This window comes from Balaenoptera physalus (genome assembly GCF_965194825.1).
Source record: "Balaenoptera physalus genome assembly, chromosome: 1".
In the NCBI taxonomy this organism is placed as follows: Eukaryota; Metazoa; Chordata; class Mammalia; order Artiodactyla; family Balaenopteridae; genus Balaenoptera; species Balaenoptera physalus.
In genome coordinates this window covers 46,953,499-46,965,938 of record NC_138882.1, presented here as the reverse complement: position 1 = coordinate 46,965,938, position 12,440 = coordinate 46,953,499, and the positions used below count along the sequence as shown (strand labels likewise).

The following is a 12,440-nucleotide window of genomic DNA, read 5'->3' as shown; positions in this document are numbered from 1 at the left end:
AGCCAGTCTCTGGCAAAGATGCCCCCATGACATTAATTCTTCTCTTTACCTTGAATGATCTGTTGATTGTAGATTAAAGAGATGGTGACTAAGGGCAGCTTTTACATTGCCTGTTTTAATGAATAAACGGGAATTATTTTTAATTAGTGCTTCAGTTGTCTATGTAAACGATGCCCTCTGATGTGCTTAAGGGCCTTTTGAAAACCGTTTATTTCCTTAATTTTGTTAAGCATTGCTTGTTTGCAATGCTATTTGTGTTCTCTATGAGAAATCTTTTAAGTAGAGATCATTTCCAGCCTTTGTGGATTAATCCAATTTTAGTGGAGATCATCTTGACAAGAACATTTACCATATTTAGAATACCTTGCAGGGCAGTGGGTTTGCCTAGTCCAAGGGGAGTCTACCAGTGCAGAACAAGAAGGCACTTTCATGTAATTCAGAGCTGGCTCCATCTCCCAACCCTCTGCTCTCCTCAAAGACACATGAGTGTGCCCCCCAGTTTCCATGGCTGCAGGGGTAGGGAGTGCAGATCCCTGGTAAACCTTGCCAAACCACCTTGAGCAGGGCTCTAGGCCCTTGGCCTGATAAAATCAGGCAGATGTTACCCACGTGACAGCATACATTCAATGACAAGATGAAGCCACAGTTTGGCATTTTGGGATCAATAGATGTGAGTTAGTTATAGGACATAATCAGATCACTTGTCTTAGCCCCAATATCATATGCAAAATGTTTTCTCTCCTAAATTCTGGAAATTGCTCCCTGAGAAGTAACTTCTGGTTCCAAAAGTCCGATGTTGCCTATTAATAGATATATTTTTAGAATGTTTTTAAATATGACACTTTGGGTATTTCCCCCAGTTTCTTTTTTTAAAAAATCACCCTAGAATCAGTTTTCACCCACGAAAAGCCTTTTTGAGTTTTCTTTTTTTAGTCTATATTCCAGAATAGTAGCTTCAGAGTTGCCAACTGAAAACGGACCTGTGTGTTGTGTATGCTGCTGGAAGCTATTTCCAAACACAAACTAAATAGTTTTAAAATACTAGTACATGGAGTATCTCATGGGGTTTTGTGTCTAGCAGGAAAAACCACTTGGCCTCAGTGCTCTAAAATCTGTCAGGTCTTCTGATCAGGAGCAGTAATTATCTTGAGAACCGAAAGGAAAAAAAATTACATTTGTCTTAGTAATTTCCAAGAAGGTAAATAAATGGTCCTTTTAGCAAAGTGGTGTTAGGCTGTTCACTGCCAACTTTAAACTGCAGTGATAGAATAATAGCTCTCCCTGAACTGTAGGAATGCTCCCATCAACTTGGATAAACTCCATAGGAACTAGCCCACATTTCTGTCCATACAATTTGTCCATCAGCAAGTGTTCATTGGGTTCCTTTTGCCTAGCACTGCTCTAGCAGCTGCATAAAATATCAGAACAATTCATTTACTCCATAAGGGAGAGTGATGTGCTGGAGTTAATAGATAATTGTTATTCATTCAAAAAAATTTAAACATCTACTACTAAAATTATTTTGTGTAGAACTAGGCACAAGTCTAGAATAAATAATGTTTTAGACCACACTTGAAAGTTCAGAGAAGGATATCTATTTATACAAATGCTTAATTCCTAATTGTGTGGCCTTTGGGGGTGGTTCTGCATGCTCTTTGGCCTTTTATGTGTTTAACTACATCACATTTTCTATTTTAGACTGAGCTCATGTGGCCAAAATTGTATCAGTTCAGCACAAGCACTGCTGTGCTTGCTAACCTTCCTAATCCTGTGTATTTCCTGCATTATGATTTATTTAACAAGTATTTAGCTAATTTAGCTTAATTGTGGAGCAAGGTAGTTAGAACTAAGATTTCCTGATTGCTAGTGTTTTGGTTCCACTAATTTGATCTTGTGCTTCCTTTAGCTCACAGATTCCATTAACTACCCCAAGACACAAGTCTTTACACCGTCGGTAATGCTCTGGAGACATTTCCACCTTCTTTAGGTTTAACACCTACATCTCATTATCTTTTAACTGAGTTCTTGAACATACAAGTGGAAAAGAAAATAATGGGTGATTAATGCTTCTGCCATGAATAAGAGCTAACTGTACATATAAAGAATATAACTTATTTTAAAATTTCTTCTGCAGTGAAATACTATGTTGGTTAACAGTTACCAGACTGAGGTTAAACAGACTTTAATTAAAAATTACAAGCCCATAGCACTACTGCATGCAAATCTAAGAACACCAAATGGGCGCAAACCCTAAACTTGTTCAGCAGCAGCCCCTAGCATATATAATTTCAGGCTGTCAGTCTAGGAAGCAAATTCTACTTCTCATGTCCTATCTAAAAAGTATGTTTTTTATACATGTCTAGTTATAGTGGCGCATTCTTCACATTATTCCTGTATTGAATGTCTGAAAGTAACTGTAAACAGAGGATAGTGTAATCTAGTAGAATAATTTCTTGTGCAAATATTTTCAAAATGATTTTACTTTAACTGTGGCTGTCTTCTATTCATTGTCTCTGCTTTGGTTGGCTGATTTAAAGAGATTTTTGTTTTCTTTTGGAGTCAGTCATCTAGGAAAGAGGAAAAGCATAGCTGGGGGAGGTGCCTAAAGCAGATCGTGGAAATCCACAAGGTAGATGCAGTATGTTTAACTGCCTTTGGTAAGTGTTAAGAACACAGCCCCTGGAGCCAGACTCTCTGAGTTTTGTGGTCTTGGGCAGGCTCCTTAACCGCTCCATGACTTAGTTTCCTCCTCTGTAAAATGGGTTAATAGTAATAGTACCTGTCTCAGGGAGCTGCCACAGTTAATACAAACACTTTGGAAACCTAGCTCCTAATGAGTGCTCAGTGATGATCGATAGTCATTGTTATCATTATTTCACCATGAATGTTTGGATGTGGTCATGATCTACAGTTTGGGCCCTGACATCAGAAAGACCTGAGTTCAAACCCTCTGAGAGGCCTTGGGCAAGTTGCTGAAACTCAGTTCATCACCTCTAAATGGGCATAATAATAACAACTACTTCATAGAGTTGTCGAATTAGACAATGTATGCAAGGTGCCTAGATTAGACTAGGTAGGACAGGTGGATCATAGCTGTTACCTTTTATTTCCTTCTGAAACAGTGATAAAGCAACAGTTAAAGAACTCTACAGAATAGCAATAATCCTCTATGACTAAGAACAGGAAAGAATATCAACATTCTATAAGCTGGAAAGCAGAGAGAGTGGAAACTGACTTAGCAAACCCAAGAAAGCCAGTTACACTGTAGAATGAGCAAAAGGCTCAGGAATTGCTAGCAGAGATATCTCTGGAATTGGAGGGGAAAGTGGGGCTGAAAACAAGAGGACTCATTGAAAGTCAGTGTAAAAAGCAGACTCCCAGGTCCCCTTCTACATTCCTTCCAGCCGGGCTCTATTGAGGGCTAGGATGCCAAAATGAAATCAGGGCTTTTAAGTGAAAGTCTGCATTCTGAATGCCAAGGTCCTTGGTTGTCTTCCCGTATCTGGCTCCCAGAGTGCTGGCAAGGAGGTTGAGACTCTCCAAGATGAGATGAGATGCGCCTTCTCTGGGATCCCTACCAGCCCAAGTACATAGATCCAAGTACGCTGCCCTTGGAGGTTATTGAGCTAAAAAGCCCTGTCGTATCCCTGAAGCCCACAGTCCACATGCCCAGCCTGTGTGCACGGGGCTTCCAGTCAGCTGACTAGCGTCCCACGCTTCACTGGGACAGAGAGTCAGGGATCCCAGACCACAGTCCCCCGCGGGTGCATCGTAGTGGGGTGTACATGAGGCATATCATTTGCTTGTGCCATTCAGGCCTCTTAGGTATGTTTGTTTAGGTTTTAGGATCCGTTCATTGCTTCAATCCTAGCATGTTCCAAGCGTACCCCTGGATTTGTCCTCAGGTATACCTCATACCTAGCTGGCCCTCAGTGAATGTCAGCTGGCATCGTTACTCATTCAGCCATCACAGGACAGAGCAAGTCACCTTCCACTTGTTTCACCTACTTCCAGAATTAGAAGATGTGATTTGAACATTCAGCTGCTTTTATAACTCTGCCACTTGTGGAAGTTCCACAGCAAAGAGGAAGAAACGCTGGATTAAAGGACAGGTTTTTAATTCTGCCACTAATAGTATGACGTTCGTGAAATCCTCTGATCTCTCTAGACCATGGTTACCACCAATGTAAAGGGGACAGATTAGACCATCTTTAGACGTGGCTTCCTTGCTCCCAAATACCCCACAATATCAGGACAAAAAGTGTTTCAGAACAAGTCTTTGAGGCTGACCTGGTTACTTTTCAGAAGTGTACGTGCATACTACTATAATTATAAAAAAAAAATGTATCTGTAGTAATAAATAACTTTAAATCATGAAGATAAAAAATAGTAAAAACTGATCCAATATCTACCATGTTCCAGTTGCTTGCATTATCATATTTAATCGCATTTCATGGGATACTAGTGCTTTATGAAAGACATTCTGTTACCCCATTTTGCAGAGAAAGTAACTGAGGCTCTAAGAATTTTTTTTTTTTTTTTAACATTTTGCCTACCTTCTGCTTTCATTTCATACCAAAGTGGATTATCACAGACATTGCAGTTAAGGGGGGAAGGTGTATATCTGCTAGCATCTATGCGTGTACATACATGTGCAGGTAAATGCTTGGGGTTGCTGTGTGCCAGGCGGTTGACATTCATCATCTTGTTTTTACTTTTGGGTTTATTTATTTATTTATTTATTTATTTATGGCTGTGTTGGGTCTTCGTTTCTGTGCGAGGGCTTTCTCTAGTTGCGGCAAGTGGGGGCCACTCTTCATTGCGGTGCGTGGGCCTCTCACTATCGCGGCCTCTCTTGTTGCGGAGCACAGGCTCCAGGCACGCAGGCTCGGTAATTGTGGCTCACGGGCCTAGTCGCTCCGCGGCACGTGGGATCTTCCCAGATCAGGGCTCGAACCCGTGTCCCCTGCATTGGCAGGCAGATTCTCAACCACTGCGCCACCAGGGAAGCCCCTCTAAGAATTTTTACGTACAAAATTTACAGACAGTACGTGGCACAGTCTGGATTTTGAAGATCTGGCCACATCTAGAGGCCCAGTTCTCCAAACCTCACCATGCACCTCTTTTCTGAACTCTGTTTGGTGCTTCCCCAGTAAGATCATTACACTCATTCTAGTTCCCTCTCAACTGCTGTCAGTTTTTAGTCTGGCTTTATTTCCTTTCCCTGGAAGGTTGTATGTTTCCCCCTAAAGTTGATTGGCATTGGAGTCATAAACAAACCAAGACCTACAGGCCTTTCACAAAGTTAGTTTGCTCTGAGTTCTTAAAGTCCAAGGGCATTTAAAATGTTCTGCCTGTGTGTGGGACTTCCCTGGTGGTACAGTGGTTAAGACTCCTCACTTCCACAGCAGGGGGCGCAGATTCGATCCCTCGTCGGGGAACTGAGATCCCCCAATCTGCCCTGTGTGGCCAAAAAAAAATGTTCTGCATGTGTGAAATAACACAATGTTAAAATTTCTGCATAGCTGAACTTCTATAGGATGTGTAGTTTTTCCCAGTGTGGCCAAACTTGCAGATCATTGTTTTTCAGTGGATTATGTGACATACCAATTGCCCTTTGAGATTGCAGACTATATAGACGTACAAGGAAATATTTTAACAGATCTTTGTACATAAATCTGTTTTCTGTTTAATGTTGATTTTAAAGTGTATAAAAATAAGGAGAGAACATAAAATAGATTTGATGAAGCAAACAGGAAAATCTTTTAAAGAAGTTTGGGGGTGGCTGGAGGTGAGAACTCCCTCCAAACTTGGCTGTGCAATTTTTTCAATTGGGTAAAAGATACTTAACTTAAAGTTTGCTATTTTAAGCATTTTTAAGTGGACAGTTCAGTGGCATTAAATACACTCACATTTTTGTGCAACCATCACCATCATCTATTTCCAGAACTTTTTTCATCTCGCAAAACCGAAACTCTGTACCCGTTAAACACTTAACTCCCCATTCTGCCCTCCCCCTAGCCCCTGGCAACAAACGGATGCTTTCTGTCTCCATGAATTTGACTACTCTAGTTTGCTGTGCATTTTTGTAGAAGGTCTTACATGCCATGATCAGTATTATAATTAAGAGAGTAACAGCTGACGTGTATTACTGTTGGTACCCAAAAGGTTTATGGTGAAAATATTTCAAAGGTATTTAGAGTGAAATGACATATGTTAAGCTCTCAGTGAGAAGGATCTCACTGCCATCAGTGCAGGAAGAGGTTGTATGCTGTGGAGAGGGCCATGGCATTGTCCTAGGAAAGCCAAGAATTTAGGTCCTCTTAACCCAATTTTTAAAAAGCAGCATGATGACACTCCAGTCTGGTCCATCTAAAACATTCCCCTGGATTGTGGTTTCCTCTTGACCACATATAAAGTGTATTTATTTCAGGGGGAAAAATACACACACACACACACACGCATACACACACACATGCATACACACACACAGTGCTGGTAAACCAGGTCTCTGGGTGAAAAAAGTCCTGATTTATACCATTTGTGAATTTCCATAGTGTAAATACTCCCACAAAGGCTGATTTCAAACCACCAGCAGTTCACTCACAGAATTCCTGAATATTTAACAGTTGGCACTCCCTAGTAAGAGCCAGCTCCAGCGTACCACTGGATATGTGTATTATTTGGCCAGCATAAATAACCATTTTTAAAAATTTAAGTTTGAATGCCTTTGGACAGGCACTCACTGATGACTGTTCTTACCAGTTGTACCTGCTCCCTTTATTCCCTCTTGTTTACTCAGGGCCTCCATCCCTTCTCGTTACTTGCCTGGCCTTGACTTGCTTTGGTCTGGGAGGTGCAGATGCTGTTTTCTCAGTCATGGCCATGGGAGGATTGCCAAGGTTCTTGCCTGTGTCTTTAAAATTGTATGTGCCTTCCAGGCCTGTGTCTCATCTTTAGGTATTAGAACATAAAGGGGAAGTTTGAGATTGTGTGAGCTACTCTTACTCCCACCCTCTTTAATTCATATAGATTTGGCTTTTTTAAGAATGTGAAATACTTATTGAAAGATGTATATGCGGTGTTCTTATCCCCTTTCAGCCAATAACACTCTGACCTTGGGCAACTTATAAAATATCTGTTCACATTTGAGATTTTATGTCAGTATCCCAAAGTCTTTAATGCAGGAAACCTTGGATTTTGGTGAAAGATATCCTTTAAATCACCTTCACGTGGTGTTTCCACAGTGCTGTGGTATATGCCAGGATACAAACAGGGTTGTTTGTTTTGTTTTTTAAATTATCCTTCAGAAAAGTGATGCCACCTTGTATTTGAGTCACGTGGTACAGGGCTCTCTTGTTGTTTTAAACACAAAGTTTGAGAGAGACATATTAGCCTGAAACACTTGACTTTATTAGTTAGGAATCACTTTAGATGCTTTTAGAGATCTTCTGACAGAATCAGTTTTGCTTCTAAGTGAGAAAAAAATCACTGTGTCATTGTAAACAACCTTTTAACAGTTATTTTGAAAGAACCATGCAGTAAGTGGTGAACAATGTGGAGATCACCACTCCTAAATGTTTATTTATGGCTTGGAATTAAATTTCCAAGGCAACAGCATACAAAAATTCAAAATGCATTTTATTTCAAACAAATTAGAAGTGAAGATGGAAACATTAGAAGACTCAAAAAGTTAGCAACTCTGATTGTGAAAACACCGATGTCCGATGCACCTGAAAAGTTTAAATTAATTCCTGAGATATTAGTGTGAAAAAAGTAGTATTTCTAAATTAATATGATTTTTTACACAGTATGTGATTTTACATATATATGTGTAGCCGAATTAATAAATTATACATTACAAGTAGTCACCTGAAGGTTCCAACCACATACCTAAAAGATTATAAATTTAAGCTTCCAAGACACATTTCTGAGGATATTTTATTTGGAAGAACGGGGATCACCTTGTGTTTAGGCCTGTGTTGTTCATTAAAGCTCTTAAACATGTATTTTAATATATTTTTCTCCTGTTGCCAGTTACCTTTTTTTCCCTAATACTCAGATAGGAAAAGATTTTCACCTAAATAAGAGGCAAAGAATGAGGGAACAAGCAAACTGGCTCTTAAGACTTATTTGTGGGACTTCCCTGGTAGTCCAGGGGTTAAGACTCTGAGCTTCCACTGCAAGGGGCGCAAGTTCGATCCCTGGTTGGGGAACTAAGATCCCGCATGCGGCGCGGCCAAAAAAAAAAAAAAAAAAAAAAAAAAATTTTTTTTTTTTTTAAAGACTTATTTGCCTAGGAGGATCTAGAGAGTAAGAAGAATGGAGAAAATAGATCGAACACTCAGAAACCATTTTACATAAGGTAGATCAGAAACCATTTTACATAAGGTAGACTTAGTAAACTAAGGCTTATTGCTCCATTAATAAACCCTAATTTGAAAGCCTCCTAATAAAAGAACCTCAGAGAGATAAGAAATGACAGCAGCTGGGGACATAGGTCACTTCTTCTTACCTTTTCTCCCCAGCTTGGTGGCAGGCTGCCGAAGGGGACCCAGTCCCATCATGGTCCCACATCAATAGCAAGTGCTCAGCTCTGATGTCTGATGGGAATGGACGCCCAAGTTGAGGGCAAATGTGGAGAAAGATCAAAATGAGAGCTTCTCTAGAAAGCTTCCAAAAGACTGAGAAGATAAGCAAATAAAGACAGTCATGGTCAAACACACTCCTTTAAAGCATCTCAGGATCAATTCTATTTGTGACATTTAGAATAAAGATATTTCTAGCGGCACGTTTCTCCAAATGGAGGAAAAAAAAAAAAAGGATGTGCTTATTACTCTTTATTGCCCTAAGTACCATATTTCAATTTTAAAGAGCTTTTTCAATCCAGATGCTAGCTGCAACCAATCATTCTTTTCCTAGCTCTGGGCTAAAAGTACGTCAATAATGGAACAACACCAGCTTTGATTACTGACAGTCAAGTCTGTGTCTAAAAATCTAGTGACTGTGTCCACATTGTAAAATAATCGTACCATGGCAGAACTAATGCTTGTAGTAGCAGGACAGCCTGGAGGTACTATTGAAACAACGACTTCCCCTCATTTCCTCTGACTTCTGGTGGGAAGAGGTTACAGAAGGGTAAAGGAGAGAGTGTACGGGCTGGGAGCTAAATTTAGAATTAGCCAGGATTCATCATAGAAGTAAAGGAAGAGATAATAAATGAAAAAAAGAAATCAGTTCTTTTCCACCAATCAGAAACTTAAAACACCTGTATGTGAAAACATAAAAAGATTTTTTTAAGAATACTTTAAAAAAATCATAATACATGCAACAGAGAATTTCTATATTTTATAAATATGTATAGTAATAGAAAAGGAATTCATACAAAGAGGTCATAGGCAGAAGGGTAAAAGATGTTGTGATCTCTATTGCTTCTCTTCCCCCAGCAAGCCCCCTGACTCCTGCTAAGAGACCCCACCCCGCTTTCCTAGTGGTCGGCACCTGATGAAAGACAGGCTCAGCAGTGTTTCCTTGGGATCCTTGTAACTGGAGCTAACAGGGGTCCCTCTTGCCTGTTGGGTCACAGAGTTGGAAGGATTGAATCTGGGGTTGCCATAGGGTCTTTCTTGTTTTTAATTTTTATTGGAGTATAGTTGATTTACAATGCTGTGTTAGTTTCTGCCGTACAGCAGAGTGAATCAGGTATACATATACATATATCTACTCTTTTTTAGATTCTTTTCTCATATAGGTCATTACAGAGTGCCATAGGGTCTTGAAAAATGAAACCAAGGTGATAAGCAAAGATGAGAGCCAGGGAGAGAGGGAGCATTGCTTGACCACCTAGATCCCTTTCGGTCTGAGGTCAGATTCACTCCTGTGAAGTAAGCCAGTAAATTCTGGGCCTTCAGACAGGTGTTCTGTCCGTCTGTAGTGCTTCTCTGCCATCCCTCTGACACAGATGTGACCCCGCTCTCACCTGCCTTGCTCCTACGTGAATGTCGGTTAGGATCCACGTGGATAGACTATGTGTAATAAGTAAAGAATTTATCTAAAAAATAATAGCATTCTAATATATACCCATTCAGAAAGACAGCATTGTCTCCTAATTTATTCTGATTTTTTAGGACATCTAGGAACAGCCCCTCAAGCTTCAGTTTCATTCCCTTCTAGAAAAATGCACCACTGCCCAGACCATTTCTGCGTTAACAGACGTGTCAGCTTTCCGTTGCTTGCCCAAAAAGATACCTTTACTTGAAATGTCAACCCACCCATTATGCATTTGTAGCAAGAAAGTAAAAGCACTTGTTTATATCCATATTTCACCCTTTTAATCAGTAACCCTAAACCTCCTTTATTTCCCATTTAGTCACCACCATTTCCTACTGTCAGCTAAGCCAAAAATCTGGCTGTTATCTTTCACTGTACTTTTCCTCTTCCGTCTCCTGTATACACTCAATTAACCTCAAGTCTTTTCTATTCTTTTTTTTTTTTTATTGCATTTTTTATTTATTTATTTATTTATTTTAAAAGATTTTTATATTTATTTTTGGCTGTGTTGGGTCTTTGTTTATGTGCGAGGGCTTTCTCTAGTTGCGGCAAGTGGGGGCCACTCTTCGTCGTGGTGCGTGGGCCTCTCACTATCGTGGCCTCTCTTGTCGCGGAGCATAGGCTCCAGATGCACAGGCTCAGTAATTGTGGCTCACGGGCCTAGTTGCTCCGCGGCATGTGGGATCTTCCTAGACCAGGGCTCGAACCCATGTCCCCTGCATTGGCAGGCAGATTCTCAACCACTGCGCCACCAGGGAAGCCCTTTTCTATTCTTATATTATCATTTTGCATTTGGAGTTTTTTCTCAGATATTTGCAGTTGCTCCCTGAGGGCAGGGATCTCATTGGTCTTCTCTTGTTGTTACCCTCAAAGCCTAGCAAGGTGCCTAGTACATAGTGGACACTCAGTAATTTTCTTGATAACTCTCAAATCTGTTCCCTTGTCTCTAATTCCCAGAGTAATTAGCCATCTTATCAATACAAGCTAGCATTTGGTATGCATTTCCTATACAACAGGCAACCCGGTGAAGTAGATACAACTTTTATCCCCGTTTCATAGGTGAGGAAACTGAAGCACAGAGGTTACATAACCTGCTCAAGGTGACACGAGTATAGAAAGTGAAGAGGAAGTCTGACTGCAGAACCCGTACTCTTGTTATCTGCTGTGCTGTCCCCTCTTGTCTTGCTAGCTTCTCAGAGAACTTCTTCTGACTTACAGGGACAGCTTCCTGACAAGCTCTCTGATCCCATCTTGTTTTCAAGTGGAGTATAGCTGATTTACAGTATTATATTAGTTTCAGGTGTATGACATAGTGATTCAATATTTTTGTAGATTATACTCCATGTCAAGCTATTATAAAATATCGGCTATATTCCCTGTGCTGTACGTTATACCCTTGTATCTTATTTTATACCTAGTAGTTTGTACCTCTTAATCCCCTTGCCCTATTTTCCCCCTCCCCCCGAGCCCTCTCTGATTCCATCTTTAAAACGCAATTCTGACATGACAGAGGCTTCATAAACTCCTGCAGTAGTTCCACCTTATGTCAAAGGAAAATCTAAATGCCCAACATGAACCATTCATGGGCCAGCCCCTGCCCACCTCACCGCCTTATCTTTCACACAGCCTCCTGGCACCCCATGCTCTCTGTGGATCTACCGGGCTCCATACAACTATGCATGCCTGGTTCTCTTCTCTCCCTGCCAGGTATACATTCTTCAAGACCCAATCCTGCCTCTCCGTCTCCAGGAAGCTTCCCTGATCTCCTCCTCTGGGTTGTGTCATTGCAAGTGCTTCCACCACACATACTTGTATCTTCTTTTTAACTTCTATTTTTTTAAATGTCTGTTGACTTTGTTTTTAGTAGGTGAAGATCATACCTTTGATTCCCTAGTACAGCCTGGCACATAAGTACCATTAAATAGTGATTTCGTGAAGAATGGGCCATTGGGTTTCTCTACTATAGTTTTCTACTAGTATTTTTTAATACATGTTTCTGTCCCTGTTTGACTTTTCATTGTGAGCCATGAACCTGGGTTTTGATATTTGTTTGGCCTGAGATGACTGAGTTTTGCAGATGTGATGGGCTGAATAATGACCCTCCCCCCACCTCCCAATTTGTCCACACCCTAATCCCTGGAACCTGTGAATATGTTCCCCTACATGGGAAAAGGAACTTTGATAAAACTAAGGATCTTGACATGAAGAGATTATCCTGGATTATCACAAGGACCCTTACAAGAGGGATGCAGGAGGATAAGAATTAGAAAAAGAAGATATAAGGATGGAAGCAGAGGTCAGAGAAGAGAGATGCTAAGCTGCTGACTTTGAAAATGGATCAAGGAGCCATGAGTCAAGGTAAGCAGCCTCTAGAAGCTGGAAAGCAAATA

At 40.6% G+C, this 12,440-nt stretch overlaps 1 protein-coding gene and 1 long non-coding RNA gene across 2 annotated transcripts in view; one reads left to right on the top strand and one right to left on the bottom strand.

Moving 5' to 3' along the window:
• LOC309666421 overlaps window positions 1-12,099 on the bottom strand; it is a 29,825-nt gene extending 17,726 nt beyond the window's left edge. Inside the window, exon 1 of the long non-coding RNA XR_014267093.1 lies at window positions 8,516-12,099. This is a non-coding gene — a long non-coding RNA (uncharacterized lncRNA). The remainder of the gene's footprint in view (window positions 1-8,515) is intronic.
• Window positions 1-12,440, top strand: part of LOC309666363 (uncharacterized protein C1orf21) — a 225,482-nt gene that overhangs the window by 168,659 nt on the left and 44,383 nt on the right. The gene's annotated exons all lie outside the window — the stretch shown is intronic.